At 38.4% G+C, this 25,171-nt stretch overlaps 1 long non-coding RNA gene across 1 annotated transcript in view; it reads left to right on the plus strand.

Moving 5' to 3' along the window:
- Window positions 1–19,757, plus strand: part of LOC130708961 (uncharacterized) — a 35,107-nt gene extending 15,350 nt beyond the window's left edge. Inside the window, exons 2-8 of the long non-coding RNA XR_009009364.1 lie at window positions 8,057–8,313; window positions 10,672–11,019; window positions 12,100–12,154; window positions 12,507–12,585; window positions 13,986–14,054; window positions 14,266–14,414; window positions 19,581–19,757. This is a non-coding gene — a long non-coding RNA (uncharacterized LOC130708961). The remainder of the gene's footprint in view (window positions 1–8,056; window positions 8,314–10,671; window positions 11,020–12,099; window positions 12,155–12,506; window positions 12,586–13,985; window positions 14,055–14,265; window positions 14,415–19,580) is intronic.
- Window positions 19,758–25,171: the final 5,414 nt, after the last annotated feature.

A 25,171-nucleotide genomic window follows, 5' to 3' on the forward strand; every position in this document is an offset into this window, starting at 1 on the left:
TTAAGGGGAACATTTCAACATCCCTCAAGGGGTTATTCTAGAGCCTAACAAGACAAGACAGTTATTTTCAGCAACAGCCAAATAATTGGTATTTGATAGAGTTGTCTGATTCACTGATAATTAAAATTATAAATGGGTCTTGTTTTGGCCTGAGTGATTATGTTCATGCTCTGGTGAATCTGCCCTTTAAGTACTGGGGCATGTAATTAGACCCCTCTCTGACCTTTGAATATCATGGTGACCACATCTAGGCTGTAACATCCATAGCCTAGATAAGTGCTTAGAACCAGATGGTGTTTTCAGACAGAATTAACACAGGCTCCTATTACCATGCCTTGGCTCACCATACACTACAGAGAAAATGACCTGGGAATGTCACATCTCTGACACATTATGCTACTGTAACGGAACTTACTTTTATTCCCTGAAAAAGTTATTGATACATACATGACTCAAAATACATTTTCTAAAAATTTCCCATTTCTTCCTTCCTTAATTGTTTTTCTACTGTGTCCTGTATAATAAATTTTAATATTAAGATACTGTTGTGTGTGTGTGTGTGTGTATGTGTGTGTGTTTAGTATCAGTAAGTCACTGTCCGGATTCCTCTAGGTGCTAGTAGTTTAACCACATGAAATTACCAACATTCAACTTGCATTTGTATTGCCCACAAACCCAAGTTGGATCCCCTGTATGTGTCTAGATTTAGAATCACAGCATTGTAGAACTTGATACCTGGTTACGAGGGTATATCTATTCCAATCCTTTCATTTTACGGATGAAGAAATCAAAGTACACAGAGCTTAGAGGTTAAATGACATGCTGAAGGACACCCCGCCGCTGAGTGGGGATCAGGGCTCAAATTTGTCTCTTGGCTTCACCTTTGTAACTTCTTTTTTTTTCTGAAGATGACCCATAGATGATAAGAGTGTTCTCCACAAAGTAACATAAACTGAATAGTTCCTTCTACTCCGTTTCCTTAATTTGATTTCAGCACAACATTCTCTGAAGCCCTGCATTCCGCACTTTTTCTCAGAGATGTCACACAAGGTTATTTAGTGGTAAGACTCAGAATCATCTTAAGCTCCAAAATTTTAAATATGAGAGGGCTTTAGGGGACTTCCCTGGTGGTCCAGTGGTTAAGACTCCGCGCTTCCAATGCAGGGGGCACAGGTTCGATCCCTATTTGGGCAACTAAGTTCCCACATGCCGCGCGGTACGGCCAAAGAAAAGAAAAGGAAAAGGGTGAGAGAGGGCTTTAGGGCATTAAAGCAATTTGGTAGGAAGATGGTGGTGTGGGGGTGGGGGAGGGGGAGGACGGGGATCCATCTCATTTCTAACCAGAACAGTTTCACTCTTATCGCCTTTAACGATATGTTGACGTTCCACATTAGATTAATTTCGGGAAAAAAAGTTTAGAAATCAGTAAACCTCATCAAACTCTACAAGCTTCTAGGATAACATATGAGAAAAGGTTTACCTAAATCCAGGGTCTAACTAGAATAGCAGCTCATGCTGTATACTCAGTGAGTGTTCTCCAGGCCTGAAACAAGCAGATGGGAGACTAACTGCCCATCAGCTTTTCCCCCAGTTTTCACTAACTCTAAGTGTATTCTGATTTGCAGCCACTCCGTAAAAGAGACACTGCGCTTTGCTGCATTTAATTTGTAGAATTCTTATAACTGATCAGCATCGAACATTTATTTTAAACAAATAAAAACTACTTTTGTACCAAGTAGAATTGGAAGCTTGGGCAGCTTTCTTTACTTCTAAATGTTCACGCATTCAAAAGCTTCACCCATTCTCTTGGAAAGCATCTCTGGGTAGCTTTTAAATAATCAGACTGTCGATGAACTCAGCAGATCAAAAGCCAGCAATGCCAATGAGCAGAAATTCTTATTTTCACCACGTCTTGGAATGCAGGAGCCAAACTGGTATATTCATGGATGTGACACTTTATGAGCAATGTATTATCAACTCAGAGAGCGAGTTCCTTCTGGTTTCTAATGGGAAATAGCAAGGTTTGTACCTACTGGAAAAGTGACTGAGGGGGAAAATATATGTCAAGGATAGGAGATGGGAATTAGATGATATAAAATGACCTCAGTGGACAATTCTGAAAGAAAAGGATACATCCTACCTCCCACCTAGCACTTGCCAATGGCCTAGCCAGTTCCAGTGTTACCTCTGTGTCACTAAGCACCTCTGATTAATGCAATTTGTTTTCTTGACATTATAACAGCTAAATTATGACACTGATGAAATGATAGTACAGCAGTATTTGAGGCATTAATTAAAATCTTGATGAGGGTGAGTTCTCTGTCACTGAAACAGTCCAAAATGAAAATCATATTTTAAATACCATAATAATGGAGTCACCAAGAGAAAATCTCAAATGACTGAGGTTATTTCAAGATGATTTAATTTAAACTGCAAAAATTAAGTTATCTGGGTGGGTGGGCATTATATTTCTTTTTTTTTTCAGGTCAAGTAGTACTACAAATGTCACCCGAAGCAAAAAGAAAAGAAAAGAAAACAACAACCCAAAAAAAAAAAAAAAAAAAACCTCAATAGAAAGGCAATTACTAAAAAAAACAAGTACCATTTATGAAATATTTAATTATATCCCAGGGACTTCTAGCCTCTTGGCATGCATTAACTCATTTACTTCCCACAAAACATCCTGAGATAGATGCTTTATCATTAGCTCATATTACAGGTAAGGAAACAGAGACAAAGGTATAGCAACTTGCCCAAGGTTACACAAATAGCAAGTGAGGGAGCGGGATTTGAATGCTGACTCATCACGCTCTAGACCAGCGTTGCCCAATAGAACTTTCCCCAGTGATGAAAAGTTTTGTACTACATTATCTAATACTCTGGCTACTAGCCACATGTAGCCATGTGAAATGTGGCTAGTGCCACGTTTATTATTAATTTAATTTCACTTCAATTAATTTACATTTAAATTGCCACCTTTAGAGAGTGGCTACCATATCAGACAGCACAGCTGTGGGGAACATGAGCTTGATCTTTGTGCTTTGCTCCAAAACTACTTCAGTTGATCTTCCATGGCATTTTATCCTTTCAGAATGAGAAGGGTCAGCCCTCAGCTATACTATATATATATACACATATATCCTACTGGTTCTGTTTTTCTTTCTTTTTTTAAATTTTATTTATTTATTTATTTATGACTGTATTGGGTCTTCGTTTCTGTATGAGGGCTTCCTCTAGTTGCGGCAAGTGGGGGCCACTCTTCATCGCGTTGCGCGGGCCTCTCATTATCGCGGCCTCTCTTGTTGCGGAGCACGGGCTCCAGACGCACGGGCTCAGCAATTGTGGCTCACGGGCCTAGTCTCTCCGCGGCATGTGGGACCTTCCCAGACCAGGGCTCGAACCCGTATCCCCTGCATTGGCAGGCAGATTCTCAACCACTGCGCCACCAGGGAAGCCCACTGGTTCTGTTTGTCTGGAGAGCCCTGAATACACACCGTCTCCACAAAATTTTAATGCCACAGATGATCTGTATATCTTTTTGTTCCCTGTATTTATATCTGTGTTTTATACATAAAACAACTAAGATCCCTATCCCCTAGAATCAATTTCACCTTTGCTCCCTTGTGTAAGGCGTCACCCCCCAAGGAGAACCCACACGCTAGAGCCGTGCTGTCCAGTACAAGGAGAGCCAGTAACCACCTGTGGCTGTTGAGCACTTGAAATGTGACTAGTTTGAATGGAAGTATTATGTGTAGAATGCGTGCTAGATTTTGAAGACTTAGTATGGAAAAGAATGCAAAATATCTCATTAATATTTTTTATACTAACTACATGTTGAAATGATAGCATTTTGGATGTATTAGGTTAAATAAAATACAGTACTAAAATTAATTTCAGTTCTTTTTGCTTTCCTAAATGTGGCTACTAGAAAATTTACAGTTACATTTGAATCTTGCATTCTATTTTTACTGGACAGCATGCTCTTGGGTGAGTTCCTCACACTTGGCCCTTCTGAGATACATGATCCTCCTTTCTATTCACTGGTCAACAGTGGCAATTACTTCTAATGCTTTTTATGTGTGTTTGAGCTGCTTTACTCTACAGAATTTACTTCCTGGTTTTCAAAATATCTGCACTACCATAATGTAATAAAGAGAATCAGATTATTATGTCCCTCTCAATGGAATCTATAATTTCTACTTAAGTGATTGACTCTTAACTCTCAGCAAATAAACTTCCCTGATATTTTTCAAAATCCCACAGATAAAAAATAGTTGAAAAATCTTAGTGAACCAAGCCTAGACAATTATTTAATTTAAGCAATTGCATTATCTATCCTGCTAAGGAAAATGCATTTAAAAATTTTTTTGTGCAATAGTTGCCAAATTTCACTTTAAATCAACCTCATTTTGAGATTTTAAATTGTTGCCATCTCCTTTATACATTCCTTTCTCTCAGTTTCTCATGTTTACCGCCAGACCTGAGTACATGAAACAGAAAGAGAACAGTGAATTCTTTGAACACCATTGATAACTCCCCACCAGGCCAAAGGGTTTAGAATCAGACAGATTTATGTTCCTATAATTCTCTAAGCCTCAGTTTCCTCACCTGAAAAAATGCAGATAATAATAATTCCTGTCTTAAAATGATTGACATAGGAATTGGATGAGAGAATGTGAAAAAAGTGTTTAGCAAAATGCTAATACTGCGTGTTATCTATTATTAGTATTATGACCATTATTTATTTCCTTAGTATTGAACCTCTGTAAAGGAGAAAAACCATCATCATCAACACTCTGCAGAATGTTCTGGAGGGAATTATGCATTTGGGAAATGGATTGGGGGTGAGGGTAAGATAGAAAAATTTTCCTTTTCTGTATAGCTCAAAACTTCCTTCATTCACTATAAATACTCTGTACCCATTATACTAGCTTTGTATTGTTAAGTAACATATTACCACAAACTTAGGGCCTTAAAACAATATGTATTTCTTCTGTAGGTCAGGAGTCCAGCACAGCATGACTGGGTCCTCAGCCTAGTCTCACAGGCTGAAATCAGTGTAGAGCCCAGAATGGGCTGCTATTTGGAAGCTCTGAGGAAAAATCCACTTCCAAGCTTTTTCAGGTTGTTGGCAGAATTCTGTTCCTTGAGGCTGTAGAACTGAGGTAGGTCCCTGTTTCCCTGCTGTTTGTCAGCTGAGGTCCACTCTCAGCTGTTAGAGCTGCCTACATTCCTCCACATGGCCCATCTTCAAGTCTGCAAAGCCATGTCAAATCTTTCTTGTGCATAGAATCTCTGACTTCCCAGTTTCTGAACTCTAGGTCCAGATTTAAAGGGCTTATATGATTAGGTCAGGCCACCTCTCTGTATCTTGATGTCACCTGATTGGAGAATTTAATTACATCTGCAAAATCCTTTCACAGCAACACTTAGATTAGTGTTTGAATAACTGGGAGCAGCTTTGTACATACCAGAGGCCAAGAATTTTGGGGACCATCTTAGAATTCTGGCTACCACCCCCAGCATCTTCTCTCATTTAGCAATGTAACTAATGTAACTCAGATATGAGAACTGTGGTCTGTTAGTTCCCAGTTCCTTTTGAGACGAGGGACACTTCTAAAAAGCACCTGCATCTTTCAGGGATGTTCAGAGATATCTGCCAGTTCATATACAATGCTCTAAAAGAGGTTGGGTGATTCTTCTCATGCAGACTGCTCCTCAGCCTGAAGCCATAGTCTTCAAGGAATACAAATTATTTGATATGAATTTGTTTTCCTAGTGGAGGGCTGGAAATCTTCTTTCTTTCAAAAAATGCAGTTAAAAAAATAAATTTTGTTAGAGTACTTTACCTCGTATAAACATATCTTAAAAATGCAGATGGGCTGACAGAAGAAAGAAAAATAATCTATAGTCCCAAAACACAAATCTAGCCCTTTAAACATTTTGGCGTATTTTCTTCCAATCTTTTTTTCATGTAATAAAATTATTTTTTATAGTTCCTCTGATACCTAATATTCACTTTTATTTTTTGCTTTTTTTCCATTTGACATTTAACATGGGCAATTCCTTATGTTATTATGTTATTTCATAATCCCTTTAATTGCTAAATAATATCCCCTATACGGATGTAACTGTAACTTACATATCTTTTTACCTGCTATAGATGTTTAGTTGTAATTTTCTAATACCATGAGTACTATTTTGATAAAGAGCTTTTTGCATAAGACTTCTTCTGCTTTTAGTATTACTTTTTTAAGAATTATCTACAGAATGGAATTTCTTAGAAAAGATTGAAGATTTCATTTTAATCCTAACTGTGTAGTTTCTGGAATGTTCGTAAAAGTATTTCCCTTTGGTCTTTTAAAAGTCACCTCATTCTCCAATGTTGAAATTGAATTGGGGATAAGGAATTGATTAGTTACAACCATTGACTACTCATTGACTCTCTTTGCACCAGCAAAACAAGGTTGAGCGTTCTCATGGGAGTTGTGAGGGAAAGAAAGATGGGACAAAGACTCCATCATTGATGACTGAAAAGATATTTCAAGGATAGTGAAAACTGGGCAAATCCTTTGATTGTCAACCACAATAAAAAGAAGTTAGCTTTAAACAAGGAGACCTCACATATTCAACACCACAGTCTCCTTCAAGTGACCTTATCAGTCACATGCTCTGGTACCTAGACAGTTATGTGGGCCATGAAATATGATAGCTCAATATCATTTTTGTGTAACTGCAGCTTAAAAACATTTTTATGTCATAAGCTGACCATGAAGAGATCATTTAAGATCACCTACATCAAAGAGATCTCCTTTATGTTTTGGCTATGCCTTGGCAGGCAAAGGCCATGACCTTCGGCCATGTTTGCTTCTGTTTTGTTTTTTAATTTGGGCTCTGCATGGTACAAGCTGCAGCTGTTCTTTTGAAAGATTTATGTACGTGTTGTCTCTTCCCCTACATCCCCCTCATGGACAGGAAACAGGCCCAAGGATAGACGTTAACCAATGTGGTGTAATGAAAATAGCATGACCTATAGAAACAGCTAGACAGTATTTCAAATGGCTGTTCTCCCAGATACTAGCTATAGGACCAGGGGCAAGTAATTTATTTAGTTTTTTTATGAGCCTTTGCTTTCTCATCTGCAAAAACGAAATGGTGATGTATAATTACACGTTGTAATTATATTGAGATGATGTTTGTAATAAACTGTTCAAGTCTTTACTATTCCAAAATGATGATGCCTTTTGGTCCCTACTTTAGGACTTCTGTCTTGGTACCTTCAACCTCCACCCCTATGCCGATTGACCATCTCTGAATTATTTCTGGGAGTTCCAGGTGCATCTCCTGTCTACCTAGGGACAAATTGGTCTATGGGTTTATGATTTGGCTTTCTAGGTCTTTTATTCATTTGCTCAACAAATATTTACTAAGGTCTTACCATATGCCAGGCACTGAGAATCAAAAAACAAGACAAATACGGTCCCTGCTTTCGCAAAGATGACATCTCAGTGAGAGGGAAGGTGAGAAAACAAGATAAGTATGTTCATATCAAGCAGTGATGATTACTACCCAGGAATATAAAACAGGGTTAGGTTAGAAGACATAGAAGGGGGAAGTGGGGGCGCCTAAGGCTTCTCTGGGGAACAATGAGAATGTCTGCAGGCCACATAAGTCATTTGCTTTACAACTGCTTCTGCTGGTGCTTTCTCGGGGGGAATGCCTATGACCTGTGGCTGGAGGGAATTGGCCGTGCTGTGGAAGGAGTGGATTTCCATCATCCAAACTCTGTTTCCTGCTCAGCCTCCCCACCTCTGCTCAACTGCATCACTTGATTCCCGAAACACAAAGTCTCCCAGTCCTTCATGGAACCAGAACCTCTAGGTTCTCGCCCTCCACCTTCTATTCCAAGGTGTTGAAGCATTCATCTGGACTCATTCCTTCTTCTACCCCTTTTGCCTCAGACTCCTTCCATTCTCCAAAGACAACTCCTTCCTCCTTAGGTCAAAATTAAAGCTCTCGTTCTTACCAATTCATGCCTCTGGCTGCTTTAACACAGGGAACATTGTGCCCACCACCCAGGCACTCCCCAGGAGGAAGTACAGCCTCAGGAGAAGACCCCAAGATAAGAGTGAGAGTAACCGAGTTTGATACTGGCTTTCCCACTTGCTAGCTTTGTGACCGGCCTCTGCCTCAGTGTCCTTACCTGTTAAAGGAACTAGAAGAAAAGCTCTACCCCATGGGCTCCTGGTGAGGATGAAACCAAGTTATATAGATGAAGTGCTTCCAACTGTGACTGACAAATAATACATGGTGGTGAGTATTGTCACATGAAGGTAAAAGACTTTCAAGTGTGGCTTCATCTCAAGGATTCAACATGGATCCTAACTGATTTGAAAAAAAGTGGAAACAAAAGATGATAGGAATCACAATTTGATGGTTGAAGTCTGGGGAGAGAGAGGGAGGTCCTATGTGGAGCAAAACGCTACAGTGACCAGGCCTCGTTAAGGTAGGAGAACTTCTCAAGTCTTAACAATTTGTAAAGACAAGGAAAACAGTCAATGAAAGGCCAGTTGAAAATAAGAAAGCCTGCCTCTGAGTAAATTGCAGATACATTTTTGGTTGGGGGGCAGTTGGAAGAGTTTCCCTTAAGAAATGTTATTTGATTTACTCCCAGTTGAAAACCCCTTGGAAAAAGAGAAAAAGACCTAGGGACCTTCTGGGGTAGTCAGCTATGTTGTAGTATGTCAGTGACTTTATCCCAGTCTTTTTTTTTTTTAATTTTTATTTATTTATTTATTTTTATTTATTTATGGCTGTGTTGGGTCTTCGTTTCTGTGCGAGGGCTTTCTCTAGTTGTGGCAAGCAGGGGCCACTCTTCATCGCGGTGTGCGGGCCTGTCACTATTGTGGCCTCTCTTGTTGCGGAGCACAGGCTCCAGACGCGCAGGCTCAGTAATCGTGGCTCACGGGCCCAGTTGCTCCGCGGCATGTGGTATCTTTCCAGACCAGGGCTCGAACCCGTGTCCCCTGCATTGGCAGACAGATTCTCAACCACTGCGCCACCAGGGAAGCCCTATCCCAGTCTTTAATGAAGCTCATTTGCTCGTTGCCCAGGCAAGCTAGCAGCCCTTTGCTTTGTAATTTAATTGCTCTCTTTGTTCACTGTTAGAAGCCAGCTTTGCAGGTATACACACAGGACGTGTATCATGCCTTAAACGATGACCAGGTCGGGGGTAATGCTTCACCTCAGTGAACTGGGCACCAAAGGGTATCAGGTCGTCTCCAGAGCTCCCTGTGTGCAGAAAACAACCCTTGGAAATTGCTCCCATTGGGTCCCCTCAGTAACCAGACTGCCCTGAAGCAGTTTTCAAACTGTGAAACCCATAAAGTGAAATTTATTACGCTTTTCTGTATTTTACTAGAGTTGGAGGGTTCAGATAAAATTTACTGGATAAATGTAAAACGCTGTTGATAGGAAAATGAACTGTTTTCACAAGCACTCTCACTGAGTGGTTTTGATCACTGTACTGAATCCAGACCTTGCTAGAAGGCTTTCCTCCTGTTTCAGCATAATTGAGGGCAGGTAAATATAACAACTCCAGCTTTGCAGCCCTGTGGCCAAGGTTGACAGGTGTGATCTGACCTGCCACTCAAGGGCCTTGACCGATTCTACTCCCGTTAACACTTACGGTCAGAGATGAAACATTTTACCATTCTTCTGCTCTGAAGAGGGGTTGCAGATAGTGACGAGAAGCCCCGCGTGCTGAGGAGGCTGCCTGTGGGAAATGAAGATGGCATGGGGATGGGGTGGGAAGGGGAGTTGTGAGGTCATCCCAGAGCTTAAAAGGGCATTTAATTGGACAGGATTTTTAAATTCTCCTGGGCTGTTGCCCTCATGATCAGAATTCATTAAAGCTCAAGAAAAGTACTGTGGGGAGTTAAGAAAGCCCTTATTTCTCCCCAGATCTTGCCCTACTTTATCCTCTTCAAAATCTAACAGAAAGACTGGGAGAAAGGAAGGAAGGGAGGGAGGGAAGAAGGAAATGAAGAAAGGAATAAAGAAAGAAAGAAGGAATGGTAGAAAGAGGAAAGCGAGAAAGAGGGTAAAAAGAAAAGAAAAATCCTCCTTTAGGAAGAAGTCTCCAGGTTTGAATTTCTTCCGTGGTATGTATTTCTTTAACACATGTGTTGAAGAGTAAACATTCCTCATCTGAGATGGGTATACGTGTGTGTGTTTCTCCTGCACTAAAGCAGTGTTTCCCCAAGTGTAGAGTGTTCGCTAGTGATGTACACAATGTGTTAGGTGAGACGGGAGGAATTTATTTTAGTATTTATGATTTATTTTAATGCAGATTAGAAAAATACTGGTTTTCCATTTACAGCAGTGACAGAAAATCTATTTAAAAAAACATATTTAGTAAAAAAAAATCTGTACAAAGAAAAAGTAATAATGATATGTAACATAATGTAAAACTTATTAAGTGTGTCTGGAATGTTTGAAGTTTGTGACACTGTAGACATTACATTAAAGACCTGTAGACATCTGGGGGGAAGAAAATTATATTATCTTTATCTTGTCTTTCACTTTTTGTGTCCATTTCCCTCCCCCCCGCCTCTGTGGGATAGTGCTGTGCGTTCTCCACCCCTTTTTATTCCTCTCTTGGGTCCTCAGGAAGACAAGTCCTTGCCCTCTCTCCCCACGGCAAAGCCCTGTGACTAATCCTGGTCACTGAAATGTAGCAAGAGGAGAAGTTTGCCCCTAAGACATGGTCCTCCATGCGCCTTCTCTGTTCATCGGAAAGCTGGTCACCGAGGGCACAGCCTAGGACTTCAGGAGTTTATACTATCCTGGGTAAAATCGGCACATGAACGCCAAATGATACTACAGGACAGTTTGATATACATGCCCCAAGGAGGTAAAACAGGAATGTCAAGGGATTGCAGAGGCCAAAGGAAAGTATAATAAAAGCAAAGATAATAACAATATTTATGGAGTGCTTGTTATGTGCCAAGAGTTGAGGTAAGTACTTCACTTGCATTATCCTCTATAATCCTCACCATAGACCAATAAAGAAAGAAACTAAAATTTAAGAGTTAAATCCACCTGCTTAGGGTCTCTTTGCTCTTGTCAGAGCCAGAATTTAAATACAGGAATCTTGAAGTGGAGATCAACTTGACTAGTATATGCAGTCTGATTAGATTTAGGGAAGGGAAAAAGTAGAGGAAGTAGAGAGAGAAATCCAAGATGATACCACAGTGTCCAGCCAACTCACCAGGCAAAAGGTGATCACCTTAACCACAACACAGACCACTTTATGTCCTGGTGAAAACAAATATTTCCATTTTTATCGTGCTGAGTTTATGATGCTGATGGGTCTCTGGTTGAAAATGGGACTTGGAAATTCAAGTTTAGTCTGCTCAGAAATAAAGATTTAGGAGTCATTGGCATTCAGGAGGTAAATGAAACCAGAAAATAGGTCAAAATCATTTAGGGAGAGAGCATAGAGTAACACTATAAGAGCACCAATGACATGCTTGAGACCACCTTTTGCTTTAAAGAGGTGGAAAAACAAAGAGAAAGAAACTAAAAGAATTAAGAGGGCTACTATTTAGATTGGGTGTAATTCAATGCAATAGATATCCATTTAGTGCCTATTAAGCCTAAGGCACTATGTTAGGGTCAATGGATGATTCTGTTACAAGATTCCTAAACACTTCTCCTTCTATCCAGGAAGAGCATCCTTCCTTCTATACATATGATGGTAAAGGACTAGAAAGAGAGAAAAGTATGCACAGTCAATTTCAAAGACAGTTCTACCTCCAGCTGCCCTTTGAGACGATATACACAAGAGACCACTTTGATCAAATGGATTAAATGAGTTTAAACAAGTAACTAGGCAAATCAGTAAACAACTTTTCCCACCAAAAATGCCTCCAATCCTACCCTTTTCATCGCACCCAAACTTAGGCTAGACTTGCTTTATCCACTGAAACTAACTGGGAGAGCACTTGTTTTCATGGATCTGAAGGATCGTAGAACTATATTAGAGTTAGAAGAGACCTTAAGGGTCATTGTGTCCCAAACTACCTATTTTTACAGATGAGGAAAAGTGAATCAGGGGAGAGCTGAAGTGATTGATGTACTCCGATTGTTGGTGAGTAAACCAAGCCTGGAATCCCAGGCTCCTGCTTTCAAATTCAACCCTTTCTCTCCCATAGCATGTTTCTCTCCCTAACATTTGTCCACAGCTGCTCAGCTAGTTACTCAGTCTCCCACAAAAAATATTCCGAAGTATTTTCCTTCTACAAATTCTGTTTACCTACTTCAAAAAATAACAATAGCTGACCAATTATTTGGTCAGCTTAAGTCCTTTAATTTGAAGCCGTATCATGAAACAAAAATTGGACCCAGTCTGCTCCCAGAGAAGCTAGTATCTTAAAAATAACATATTATCTTTTTTTAAACATTAGATTTTTTTTCAGGATTCATATTTTGGGGGTTTACAGGTCGAAGGATAGATAGAAGAGAAAGCATCACAGAAGATCAATACTTTTTTCATCTTATAACCCTTGAACCACGGACGTTGTATCCTTTTTCTTATTTACCCGCAGTAATTACTTCAGCAAAGGACATGATTTGTATTGATGCAGTAATAACTCATGAACATATATTATTAGAGGATGAAAGCTACATTGAATCAAGTGGTGTTGGATTAAAGGGAAAACGGTTAAAGAAATTCACACTTGGGCTGAAAGATTATATGTCAAGCTCTAGCCTAAAGTGAATTTTTATAGCTAAGTTATAAACCCTTGGAAATACTGAGACACTTAACTGCAGTTGGCATCTTTACGATTAGATCAAGAGAAGTACCATCTTTTGAAACTACTAGATTTGCTCCAGTAGCAATCGAAGTTTGGGGCACTTCCAAGGAAATGAGGGAGAAAAGCTGTGATGAAAGAGAAGCTCCATGCATTTCAGACCAGCCAGTGAATAAAGGAGAAAAATGAGCTTAGAACCAAAACTAAAGAAGTAGAGGTGGTAGGGTGGGGATAGGAAACCAAGGGGATGGCAGGTGAGAAACAGAGAAAGAGGGAAATATGTGACTGGAGAAGAGATTAAGAAAAAGAGGAGAGTGAAGCAACAGGAGAAGTGAAAATATAAAAAGGGAGCGCAATTGGGACCATTTGAACATCAAAATAATAGCAGATTAGAACCTATTAAATACTATTGAATAAGATAAGAATCCATGAGTCAGTACTGATACAAATGAATAAATACATAAATAGGGGAGAAGTAAAAGCTCTTCCTTATGATAGAATGCCAACTAATCAATGTGGAATGAATGATGAAATTAGAGAAATCACCATTTGGTAACCATCATAGTAATAATTGATTCAGCTAAGAATCATCAATCCACTGGCTAAAAATACTGGGTAAAAGTTTGATGAGAAACAGCATGTTTACAGATTCTCAAAGTGAACTGTGATATTGTGATTTATAATAAGAAACATATATTTGATCTTAGACCCATTTCTGGCACAGAGCTCCTAAAACCCTTGGAATTTCCCAAGTGTTGAGAGGGGCAAATGTATCTCTTGTTATGTTAGTGAAGTGACTTTTGGACCTCACGTAAGGATAGGGGATGGTTGCTGGGGGAGCAAACCTGGAATAGAAGGTTGGAAATTTCAGTACCATCCCCTGATTTCAGGGGAGGGAAAAGGGGCTTGGAGGGTGAATCAATCACCAATGGCCAATGATTTAATTGTCATGCTTATGTAATGAAGCCACCATAAAAATCCAAAAAAGGAGAGCATACAGAGAGCTTCCAGGTTGGTGAACCAGAAAGCTTCCACGTGCCACCATGCCTGGCCCCAAACTGCACAAGGTCAGCAGCTCCTTTGTTCAGGACCTTACCCTATGTATCTCTTCATCTGACTGTTGATTCATGAGTAAACTGGTTTCCTGAGCTCTTTGATTTGCTCTAGCAAATTAATTCAATCCAAGAAAGCGGTCATGGGAACCTCTGACTTTTAGCCATTTGATCAGAAGCACAGGTAACAACCTGGAACTTGTGATTGAAGATGGGTGGTCGTGTGGGACTGAGCCCACAACCTGTGGAATCAAATGCTCTCTATGGGCAAATGGTGTCAGAATTGAGTTGAATTGTACCACATCCAGCTGATGTCAGAGAGCTGCTGAATGGTGTGGGGTTAAATGAGATCATAAGGGTGGGGCCTTAATACAGTAGGACTGGTTTCCTTATAGGAAGAGGAAGAGACCCCAGGAGTGTGCATGCACGAGGAAAGGCCTTGTGAGGACACAGTGAGAAGGGGCCACCTACAAGCCAGGAAGAGATTCTCAGCAGAAATCAAGCCTGATGTCACCTTGAACTTTAACTTCCAGCCTCCAGTACTGTGAGTAAATAATTTTTTGTTATTCAGGCCACAAGCCTATGGTATTCTGTTATGGCAGCCTGAGCACACTAATACAGAGTACATATTTTAAACAAAATTAAGATTATACTGTATATACCATTTTATATCCTTCCTTTTAAGTGATTGGAATTCCAAAGTTTTCAATATTCTTTGAAAATCTGATTGTTGAAATAGGTATATAATATTTCACCATATTGATATACCTTGGATTACTTAAATAATCTTCCATTGGATATTTAAGGTAGTTCCAATTATAAAAAATACTGCAATAAGTATTATTATAAATTAATATTGGCCTGTACTTCTAGTGTTTTATTTATAATATCTTCTTACAGGTAAGGACATTTTAAAATTTTGACATAACTTGTAAAATTGCTTTCCAAAATTATTGTACCAAATTTAACTTCCACGTGCATTATTTCATAATTCCTATTTCACTGCACATTTTCCTCCCTCAAATATCTTTTAAACAATATTTACCATTTTGATAGGTGAAATATCATATTTTGGTTTCAATGTGAATTTAATTCATTTCTAGTGAAAGAAAGACCTTTTTATCTGTGTATTGACCATTTGATTCCTTCTTTTGTAAATTGTCAATATCCTTTTACTATCTTTCTAGTTGGTTGATTTTTATATTTTTATTGATTTTTAAGCACTCTTTACATGTTCTAGATAATGGCTTATTTCTCTCATTTGTTATAAAACTTTATTTTAAATGTTATTTTAATATACTTTTGTAATTATTTAATCCTACCTTTATCCAATTAAAACCACAAGTATATGTTTCCTTATAACCAAAGGGGCTGTATTTCTCTCTGTTCCTTTGATCAATTCTAACGTCCACAAAAGGTCTTCTATGTACTGCAAAACCTTGTTATAACTTGGTTCATTATCACCAAGATTTTAAGGTAAGGTAGGTCAAAGCATGTTTCCTGAACCAAGCTTTGTTCAGTAAAAAATTGATGTTACAGAGTTAACCTCTAACCTAGTCCTAATTCTGTTCTCCAACTCCAGCATCATATAGAAATACTGCAATGGTTTGAAGTGTTGAATCACACACCCAGAATTTTCAATTATTGTGAGAGGGACTCAGCCCAGCACTTTCAAAGCTTGACATCAAATAGCCACCTTATTTGAAAAGTGCTTTTTAAATCTCTGACATAGCACTTTCGGAGTCTTTGGCCAAAATAAATAATTATATTTATTTTCTAACTGCTGTGGAGACTTTGTCTTTTATTTTATTAAGGAATTGTGAATCTGTGCCAAACATATTTTGTGTTTCTAAATCATCCGGCTGTGATACAAAAATAATATATTAACTTTATTGGGTAAAATGATGAAAACTGGGCCAATCTTAAAGAGGCATGTAGTAATTTTATATAATGATGTCAGAGATACAAGCTTTGTATCATGATTTAAAATCCTAAGGATTCTGTATGTTTTACATGCTTTTCACGTATTTAAAAAATTATAGCTAGGCTTTTTTTCCTGCTCTGTTTGTGATTGGACAGACATAATCACATTTGAAAGGAATGTTGTTTACACAAACTACGTCACAGAGAAGAGTTAAAAAAAAATAAAGGGGGCAGGGGTGCATTACTTGGGTATATTTTAAAGTACCTAAGTTTAGGAATTAGAAGATGTGTGTACCTGTTCAGCAGATGCCATTAGCCTTGCGTGGGTTACTTTACATCTCTCTCTCTCTTCAATTTTTATTCATGGAGTTGGGAATAATAGTTGTTTTATCTATCTTAGAAGTTCAGTGGATAATAAAATTCTTGTGAAAGCACTAATAGGGCTTACAATTTATGGCATCTATGAGAGCAGAATATGTCCTGCAAATAGAATTTGTTCGGTTTGCAAGGTGTTCAAAAAAATAGACTGAATCTGAGTACCCTTAGATAGGACACACCCACTTACCATCCTCAGCTCTTCTTATTATTGTCTTATACCCACCCAGCTTTACTCATATTACATTTTGGCCTCTGCAAACATTTACGTGTGGGACCACATTGTTGTTCCAGGTGTTATGTACAGACCATCTGTATACAGGTGCTCGTTTGAAAAAGCAGTGACCTAGGTCTTAACTCGGACCTACTGAATCAGAATCTCTGGAGGCTGGGGCCTGGGAATTGGTGCTTTTAATAAGAACCTCTGGACAAATGTGAGAGCCTGTTATTTTTCATCTTTAAAAGAGCAGCCATGACGTGTGCACAGAGTCTTCAGGGAAATTAAAAACATTCACTTTCACAACCACAGGCAGAATGACCTAGAAGAGTCTAACTTGGACTCTTGTTTAATTGTATGCTTTTCATGAATAACATTAAATATAAATAGGAATAGGCAGGGGAAAGTTATTCCATCTTCCTCAGTTTCCTCCCCTGTAACATGAGGGGTTGGATCTTTAAGATTGCTCCTGCTCCAATGTTTATGACTCAATGAGCAATTTCCTTTCTGAATTTTAAGAGATGGTGTACTCCAGACTCATGATCAATGTGTGGATATGCTGACAAACTGTTTGTTAGAGTTTAAACACTGCACTTAGATGCAGTGTTTAAAAATACTGATTCTTGCCCTCTGTAGTGGACATCTGTTGTTTTGCCTTCCTAGCATCTCTTCTTCCTTCTTGTGGTGAAAGAATCCCAGTTGGACTTTGGGGACCCATCAATCAAGGTGGGACTGTTCATTAAGGTCCCGTGACCCAAGCTTGGCCAATCAGATGGTCTCTTCCTGAGACTGACATCTTAGATGAAGTAACTCTAGGGCAGAAAGTAGACAAAGCTCATCCACCTAGAAAGAAGCACCATGAAGAGATCGTCCACAGATCCTGTTACAAAGACCCAGATCTATGGACCGCTGCAGATCTTTTCAGCTAATACTTTTTTTTTTTCACTTGAGTTAGTCAGTGACAGCTTCTGCTACCAAAGAAATTTAGTTCATTCTCCTGCAAAAGTGTTGGCTTCTTCTCTTCCAGCATTTGCACAGCAGCACCAGGGAGGCTCTGGTCAGAGAAGAGGCTAAAAAGCTCACCTGCAAACGAATTTTACCCTCTTAGCTGATGCCTTGATTTAGCCTGGCTTTATAATTCTTGTTCAGCTCCCCTGATGCAGTCTGACAGTTTGAGGACTACTGTTTCTCCATGATAAGAAAGCGTTTGCCTTAGGGAGGAGGGAGAAGATTGAATGGAAGTATTTTATATTCACTTGAACCACAATTATTTTGCTGACACAGGGCAAGGTATTAACAGGGTTTTGCTGTTGGGGAATTAAAGGCCATTTGGCCTATCCCTTATTCAGACATTTCTCATTTTTAATATCGTGGTGTAAATGCAGTAACACGTGGTTAAGAAAATATGAAAATACGTACCCTGACCTATATGGATATTAAAATCCCCGTGTGATTGTGGTGCTTGGGGAATATCCCCATTTAAAAGGCTTCCACATTCAGGCTCCCAGCCATCCTTTATACTTAATCTCCCTTGGTCCTCTCACACCCTCTTTCTGGGCCCATCTATTACGTTCTATAGCGTCTGATTCTCATCCTTAGCTATGCATTCGAATCACTTGGAGAGTTTTTCAGAATACTGAGTTCTCAGCCCAACCACAAAGATGTTGCTTCAATTGGTATGGGGCATGGACTGGGTATCAAGATTTACGACCCTCCCCCAAGTGATTCAAATGTACAGTCAAGTTTCAAAGTCCGTGTTTTAGGGCAGCTATAAGCAAATGTGACCCAATGGATATGGCCAAAGCCAGCACCTATTTTGTAAATAAAATTTCACTGGAACCCAGTCATGCTCGTTTGTTTGCATGTTGCCTACTGTTACCTTCTTGTTACCATAGCAGTTAAGTAGTTGTGACAGAGACCTCATTGTCCGCAAAGCCTGAAACATTTAGGTTTTGTTTTCCAATCTCTGCTCTGGAGCAGTGGTTCTCCAACTTGCACATGCACCAGAGTCACCTTGTAGGCTTGGGAAAACGTCCTTCTGGGCACCACCTTCACGGAGCTTCTGATTCAGTACGTCTGGGGTGGGGAGGGGCCTGAGAATTTGCATTGCTAACAAATTTTCAAGTGGAGCTGATCCTGTTGGTCTGAGGTCACCTTTGAGAATCACCACCCTAGAGCAACGCTTCTCAAACCTTAATTGCCTACAAATCACTGCAGTTCTTGTGAAAATGAAGATTCTGATTCAGTCAGTCTGGAGGAGGCCTGAGTTTCTGCATTTCTAACAAGCTGCTAGGCGATGCAGAGGCTGCTCGCCCATGGACCACACTTTCCATAGCAAGACATTAAACACTTGTGATTTCCCACCTCGATACCTGTGTTCACAGTGTTCTCTCTGCTTGAAGTGTCCAATTTACTCATTTTCAAGCTTTCTGTTCCATGAGGAGGTGCCCTGAGGGTTTTTGTTTGTTTGCTTTTCCTTAGAACTCTATCGGTGTCTTTCATATGGTACTTCTTACTTTTTCACCTTGTGTTGCAATTACTCATATTCTATCTACTCCACTAAACAGAAATCACCTTGACAAGCATTTTAGATATGACAAGAAAATATATTAGAAATGTGTAAGTGAAAATATAAATTGGTGCAGCACTATGGAAAACAGTATGGGGTTTCCTCAAAAAATTAAAAATGGAACTACGATATGATCCAGCAATTCTACTTCTTGGTATTTAACCGAAGGAAACGAAGACACTAACTCAAAAGGATTTCTGCACCTCCACGTTCACTGCAGCATTATTCACAATAGCCAAAGGATGGAAGCAACCTAAATGTCCACTGATAGATTAATGGATGAAGAAAACGTGGTACTTACGTATAACGGAATATTATTCAGCCATAAAAGACTGAAATCCTGCCATTTGTTACAACATAGATGGACCTTGAGGGGATTATGCTAAGTGAAATAAGTTAAAGAAAACAAATACCATGTGAGCTTACTGATATGTGTAATCTAAAAAAACGAGCAGACTAACTCACAGATACAGAGGACAGATTGCTGGTTATTGGAGGCAGGTGGGGGGCATTGGATGAAATGCGTGAAGGTGGTAAAAAAAAAAAAAAGGAAATGTTTAAAGATGAGAATCACAGGTAATTTGACTGGTAGTATTCTCATATTTTTTTCTCCTCCCCATTTCAAGCTGTTGGTAAAATCTTGAGGCCCCTTTCCCCAAGGGAAGTTTGCTGCTTGCTGGAAAGCTGAAGTTGCTTACAGTCAAGAACACGTTCTGTCTCACATAAAAGCCTAAAATCATGGAGGAGCCAATGTTAAGTGTTCCAGGGAGAATGGGAGAGAAGAGTGCCTTTGAAGAACATGAAAAGATAAAGACCGAGCTTTTCTCTCCCGAACTGCAGAGGGAGGCTGCAGTGACCCACTCCCTCTGCCTGGCAGCACCCAGAATGGTAACAAAAGCTCAGAGAGAAGCTGCTGGATTTTGTTCCTGGAGACACCGGGCACTGAGGTTCCGAGGTCTGGAAAAATCTTCCTGTCTCATGGGTGCTACAGAAGGAGTTACATGGCTTCAAGGAACAATGAGGGTGTTGTCCATGCTGACCCAGGTGGTGTGGGGTGACTGTGTCCTTCCCCTGCGTTCCAGGCACCACAGAAGCCTCTCAGATTCTTTTAAAATCCAAAGGGCCAATCTGATTTCCTGCCAATCAGAGGTAAGAGGATTGGGGATCAAATTTGCGTTGATCTAAAGAAACTACACAGGTATGATATATTTTTTTGCAAACCTAAGTTTGTGGAATATGAGTCACAGGCATGCACTACTACTTAAAGAAATAATTAGAAAACTAGCAAAAATTTATCTATGCGCATTTTCATCATGCAGTTAGTTATCTGAAATATTATAAAAGGATTGTGATACAACCATAAAGTAAACTACTATTAAATATCCTGTGCAAAACATTTTTTGATGACATGAAAAGTTATTCTTAATATTTTGTTTAGGGCAAAAACCTCAAAATAGCATAAACCATCTGATCTCAACTTTGTTTAAAAATAGTACATGTTTATGGGCTTGAAAATGCTGGAAAGATAAAATAAAATCTTAATAATGGTTAATTCTGGGTGGTAAGATTAAGTGATTTTTCTTTTCATTTTTGTGGCTTTCTGAATTTTCCAAAATTTTGACGGTAAAAATGCACATGTTTTTTTAACATCAGGAAATGTTTAAATGTTATTTTTGAAAATCACTTTGAGTCTTAAAATTCAAAAACCTCTCACTTTAGGTGCCACGAATACTCAAATCCCCATGGCATAGTTCAGGCTAAATCTCAATTTATCTGACATTTTGCTTTTTTTTCCTAAGTCCTTAGCTAACAAGCTTTTAAAAACTACACTTTTGTGACTGACTCAAATTTTTCACCAACTGCTGCAGCCTTGGGTCTGCTCTCCCTCAGATTAGTAAATCCTGCCTCTAGACAATCATCCACATGGCTGTTGTGTGAGCTTCTGAAAGCGTAGGGCACTCAGGGCTGAGAAGTTCAAGTCTGGGTTCAAATCTCAGTTCTACACTGTCTGGCTGTGTCTTCACTAAACTTCAGCTTCCTCATCTGTAACATGGGGTGATAGCAGTACCTATCTCCAGGGTTGTTATAGGAATTACTACTCTATGAAACACTTAGCACAGCTATGTTACTTCCACTCTCTTAGCTCTAAATGGCTCCTTAGGCCTGTCTCTTTTTTTTTTTTTTCTTGTGTAAAACATTGCTTAACCTTGAATCAGGGAAATGTAAATTAAAAACAGAATGAGATAACCTTACACACCCAGCAGATTGGTAAATATGTATTTTTAAAAATCTGACGATTCAACATGTTGAAAAAGACATGGAGCAATAAAAACTCTAATAAATTCCTAGTTGTTGTAAATTGATACAACTACTTTGGAAAACAGGTTGGCATCATCTCATATCAAAGATATGCAGCCTGATTTGCCATCAGTTCTACTTCTAATTATATGTTCTAGAGAAACGTGTGTACCTGTGAATCAGAGAAATATTGAGAATGTTTATAGCAGCACCATTTTGATGAAATTGTATCCCCCCACCCCATTTCATATGTTGAAGACTTGACCTTCAATGTGACTATATTTGGAGATAAAATGGGAGGTAATTAAGATTAAATGAGGTCACAAATGTGGGGCTTAATCCCATAGGGCTGGTGCTCTTATAAAAAGAGGAAGAGACACTAGAACTGTCTCTTTCCAGGTTCAAAGGAAAGCCTATAGGTTAAATTAGTCAGGGTTCTCCAGAGAAACAGAACCAAAAGGAGACATGTATATGACTATTTTTCAGAAAGGCAAGAAAATTAATTACCATAAAAGACAGGATAGTTATTTATCTCTAGAGAGGCAGAAAGGGTATTGTGTTAAAGAAGGAAGACACAGGGGTCTTCTGGGTTGCTGGCATATCCTATGTATTGATGTTGGAAGTACTTATACAAGAGTTCATTTTATAATCATTTATTACACTGACATTTATGATTTATGCACATTTCTGTATGAGTTTTATATTTCATATTTAAAACATTTAAAATGTATTTAGGGGAAGGCTGGGACTACGGCACCCTGAATGTGTCCCAGCTGTTCGCTAATCTCAGTTCCTATCTAATAGCTATCCTCCTCCCCCAAGTCCATCTAGCAGGCAGGGCCTGTAGGGTAGGAGTGTGGCTTTGGGCTCTGTAGATACAGACAGAGGATGTTGGAGCCAGACTTTTTCTTCCAGCTGTGGGCAGAGCCTGGAACTGTGGAGAAGTCTGGAGCAAACATCAGCACATCCATAATCCTGGAGAGAACATAGCTGTTAGAAATCTATGGCACTCCAACAGGAAGAGTAGTGTCATCCCCCAAAGTATTCCAGGGAGAATTTCCCTCTCCTCTTCTCTGGGAGCTTCAACTGGTTACTGACACCTGCCAGATGGTACTTGACTAGCCCCACAGGCAGAGACATCTTTGTGATTCACCACCCACAGAAATGAGTACCCCATGAGTTCAGCCTGAGCCCTCTGAATAGGCAAAGAAAAACTATAATTTCTGTAAAGCGTCCTAATGTCCAGAGAGAGGAAGAACACTCAGAACATCCAGAAAATGTGGTCCTTAGCTAAATAGAGCTGTTAAATAGAAGGCAATTACTAAAATAATACAACTAAAATAATGCAAGCACTTAGAAGATTCAATTTCAGCCTGAAAGGAAACCGTGGACCTAGAAATCATGATTTTTGAACTAAAAATTTAATTTATAAATTGAATGAGAGAATTAATTGGTATTCCAGCATATCAAGTGGAATATGTATCCTGAAACATTGCAAAACTGCAAATGAAAGCAATTGTGAGGAAAAAGGTCAAAGACTTGGAACATGCTAAGCATAAATAATAGAAGATGTAGAAGGAGAAAATAAAACAGAAGAGAGGCATAGATTTAAAGTACCCATGCTAAAGAAAGCTTGAGTCTGATGAGTAGAAGTCCTCACTGAGTTCCAAGTATTATTTGAGAAGAAATAACAACTATCTGCAAAGGAAAACACCTACTCGGGCATTGGGATAACATCTATAGATGATTGAGAGAGAAGGATTTACAATCATTCAACCACTAGGAGGTTGGGAAAATGTTCAGGTACAAGAAAGAGTTCAAAAAATTTAGTGCCCATATGCCCCTTTTGAGGAAATGACTTTCATCAAAACATAAATAAATGAGTCAGAACAGAGAACTCAAGATAGGATAAGACAAAGAGGAGGAAAAACAATAAACCTTGCAAAATATGCAGCCAAAATTTGAGAGCATAGATATACGAGCAATACAAGGATTCTTAAAATATAAGAGTTATAGTTCAAGAGAAGACATAATAATGGATTGGAACTAAAAGTTTTGAACTATCTTAGCAAAACCTGAGTTGTCAAAGTGGTAGAAATGGGAAAGAATAAGAGACAGCAGACAAACTGTGAGAAAATAGATCTTCTTGAGTTGGGATGGAGGTTGAGAGGGGAGTGTTAGTATCTTGGTTTCATATAATAATAGAGAAGTATTAATAGAAAAATAGGAGGAAAGGGAAATTCACCACTAATGAAATGGAAAATGCATTAACCATACTAAGTCAATGGATGCAGGTAAGGTACAGTGGTTGGAATAGTTTGCTTGATCAAATCTCAAAAACAAGGGCACATGGATTTGGTCAATCATCAGCTGATTTTGTTTCTATCTTTACAATGGTTGAAATACAAAGAACAATAAAATTTAAAATCTAAATGGAGGCAAAAAATTAATTAATTAACAATTAATAGAAAAATATGTACCATAAACTTTGCATTTTAGAATTGAGCAAAAATTTTGGCTCTGAACTTTCTAACTTTCCCTTTTTGGCACTAATTTTCCCAGATGTTTTCTTTTTTGACAGTCCATGTAGTTTTGTAAATTGCCTTAAATAAGTTTTATAACAAGATATAGTATACATTTTGAAAAGTCTTTGATAATAAGATGTAATATACTTTTTTTAAAAAAAAGAGCCTACATACAAAAATATTTTAGAGAAAAATATGACAAAAAACACACACAAAAAAAATGAAAAGAAGCTTGAGAGTAAAGGAATGGGCAAAGAGATAATAGTGAAAGGCAAATAATAAGAAAAAAAGAGTGACTAGTGAAATCAGATAATGAATTTAGTTTAAAAATGCTAGGCAGAATAAGATATATCTGTCATAAGCCTTCATGCATCAAAATGCATAACAACTGAATATAAAGCAAAAATGCACAGAAAAGCAATTAAAATTTAATTAAAACACAAATATAGTGGTACCCTTTAATTTGCCTATTTCAGAATTAGACAATTGTGTTAGACCAAAAATGAGAACATACAAAAAGGAGCTGAATAATACAATTTTATAACTTTTAAATGGAAAAATACATTGTGTATGTATATCCATAGAATGTTTATAAGAATTAATTACATTCTTAGCTAAAGAAACTGTATAGGGCATGCTCCATGATTAAAATATAATAAAGTTGGGAATAAGTAATTTTTTAAATAGATTGAAAGAATAATTAATAAAAGACCTTGGATCAAAAAAGAAATCAAATCTGAAATTACAGATGGTCTGGGAGGGAGTGCAAGTGAAAATATTTCATCCAAAATGAAAGGATCATAATAAAGGTTGTATTTAGAGGAAAATGTATGGCTTTCAATGTCTTCATCATTAAAGAAGAAAGACTAAAAAGGGAAAAAGGAGAGAAAAGGAACTGAATACTTAACAAAAAATTTTTAAACTCATTATTAGAAAAAATTAAGCAACAAAATCTATCAAAAAACAGTAATTGAAAATTAATAAAGACAAAAGCTAAAATTGATTAAGTGAAGACAAAAACAAAGAACATAGATATTCAAAAGCTGATTCTTTGATAAGATCTATTTTTAAAAAAAATCCAGAAAGCCCAATTAGAAAAAAAAAAAAAGCAAACATATACAAGATTAGAAATGAGATGGAAGACACAATCATAGATGCAAAAGAAATCAAGAGAATGCTCAGAAAGGCACTTGCAATCTTGGCAACAAACCAGAGGAAAGGGGTGATTTCTTTGTAAAATGTAAGTCCTCAGCCCAATGCTTTACATATGAGTTTAATAATGTCATCTATCATTATTACTGTTACTAGCACATCACATTCAAATATTTCTATCAGTTCATTAGAAGATAAAGGTCAAACTTGCCTCTCTGAGAAAAATCTCCAGAAACTATCAA

This window comes from Balaenoptera acutorostrata, chromosome 9 (genome assembly GCF_949987535.1).
Source record: "Balaenoptera acutorostrata chromosome 9, mBalAcu1.1, whole genome shotgun sequence".
NCBI lineage: Eukaryota > Metazoa > Chordata > Mammalia > Artiodactyla > Balaenopteridae > Balaenoptera > Balaenoptera acutorostrata.